The sequence below is a fragment of the Urocitellus parryii genome, chromosome 2 (assembly GCF_045843805.1).
Source record: "Urocitellus parryii isolate mUroPar1 chromosome 2, mUroPar1.hap1, whole genome shotgun sequence".
Taxonomy (NCBI): domain Eukaryota; kingdom Metazoa; phylum Chordata; class Mammalia; order Rodentia; family Sciuridae; genus Urocitellus; species Urocitellus parryii.
The window spans coordinates 71,975,588-71,977,902 of NC_135532.1; positions in this window are offsets into that span (position 1 = coordinate 71,975,588).

Consider the following 2,315-nt stretch of genomic DNA (forward strand, 5'->3'; position numbering starts at 1 on the left):
GCATACATACCACCTGGTAGTAATAAGAATTCCCTGTAACAGTAACAATGTTCACTTTCTAAGAAAGAAGAAAATATCACCCCTTTACTATATATATTTTTTCTTTTCTTTTCTCTCTTTTTTTTTTTTTTTGTGCTGCTGGGGATCAAACCCAGGGCCTTGTGCATTCGAGACAAGCACTCTACCAACAGAGCTATAGCCCCAGCTCCCCCTTTACTGTATTTTTATAAATATCTTCATATTCACTGATATTCACATTTTGAGAGAATTTTTAAACCTTTAAGTCACAGTTGTGTTATTATTCAATGAAGGAGAGCCATCTTCATTTTTTTCTACAATGTCAGGTAGAATTCAAAGATGTTTAGATTTCCATGTTCTACACATGGAACCAAACGTACGCAGTACTTTTCTTGATACAGTAGGAAATTAAATAGAATCTGTGACACATCTTGAATTATCTATCTTAAAAATTTTTATTTCACCTTCTCCATGTCAAAAATAGATGCATGTATATATTGAACATATCTTCCAATGTTTATAAAGTTTTTCATCACAATTGCTTTCTTAATGATAATTTTTAAAAATAAAGCTTAATGAAGTGCTTAAAGAAACCTCTCACTTGGTGTGGTGGTGCATACCTGTAATTCCTGCCACTTGGGAGGCTGAGGCAGGAGGATTGCTAGTTCAAAGTCAACCTCAGCAACTTAGTGAAGCCCTAAGCAACTCAGCAAGACCCTGTGTCAAAATAAAAAAATAAAAAAAGGTCTGGAGATATGGCTCAGTGGTTAAGCACCCCTGGGTTCAATCCCTGGTACCAACCAACCAACCAACCAATCAAGAAGAAACTCCTCTCAAATGCTGACCCATATTGCTCACAATGAAATCATTAATTCCCTAAAGAACAATTAAAAACGTAATACACAAATAGTATTTTATTTTTTAATTAAAAAATTTTGTTTACCAGGGATTGAACTCAGAGATCTCAACTTCTGGGTCACATCCCCAGCACTTTTTAAATATATATATTTTTATTTAGAAAAAAGGTCTTGCTGAGTTGCTTAGGGTCTCACTAAATTGCTGATGCAGGCTCTGAACTCAAAATCCTCCTGCCTCAGCCTCCTGAGCTTCTGGTATTACAGGTAGGCTCCAGCACACCAAACCCAGTAATAATTAAACAGGTTGAGTATAAATACTCATGATTGGAAAGGGAGATAGATTTGTTATGGTTTGAATCTGGTGTCCCACAAAAGCTCATGTGTGAGACAATGCAAGAAGGTCTGGAGGAGAAATGACTGGGCTATAGTCTTATTCTAATCACTCAATTGATCCCTAATGGGGTTAACTGAGTGGTAAGGGGGGGGCAGGTGGGTGGGGCTAGAGGAAGTAGTTCATTGGGGGCGTGGCTATAGGGTACTTATTTTGTATCCAGAGAGTGGAGTCTATCTACTTCTTTATTTATTTATTTATTTATTTATTTATTTTTTATTGGTCGTTCATAACATTACATAGTTCTTAATACATCATATTACACGGTTTGATTCAAGTGGATTATGAACTCCCGCTTTTACCCCGTATACAAATTGCTGTATCACATCAGTTACCCTTCCATTGATTGACATATTGCCTTTCTAGTGTCTGATGTATTCTGCTGTCTGTCCTATTGTCTACTATCCCCCCTCCCCTCCCCTCCCCTCCCCTCCCCTTTTCTCTCTCTACCCCTTCTACTGTATATCATTTCTTCCATTTGTATTCTCTTGTCTTACCCCTCCTTTCCTCTTATATGACATTTTGTATAACCCTGAGGATCGCCTTCCATTTCCATGCAATTTCCCTTCTCACTCCCTTTCCCTCCCACCTCTCATCCCTGTTTAATGTAAATATTCTTCTCAAGCTCTTCGTCCCTACCCTGTCCTTGTTTACACCCCTTATATCAAAGGAGTCATTTGGTATTTGTTTTTTAAAGATTGACTAGCTTCACTTAGCATAATCTGCTCTAATGCCATCCATTTCCCTCCAAATTCTATGATTCTGTCATTTTTTAATGCAGAGTAATACTCCATAGTGTATAAATGCCACATTTTTTTTTTATCCATTCATCTATTGAAGGGCATCTAGGCTGGTTCCACAGTCTTGCTATCGTGAATTGAGCTGCTATGAACATCGATGTAGCAGTGTCCCTGTAGCATGCTCTTGTTAGGGCTTTAGGGAATAGACCGAGAAGGGGAATAGCTGGGTCAAATGGTGGTTCCATTCCCAGCTTTCCAAGAAATCTCCATACTGCTTTCCAAATTGGCTGCACCAATTTGCAGTCCCAC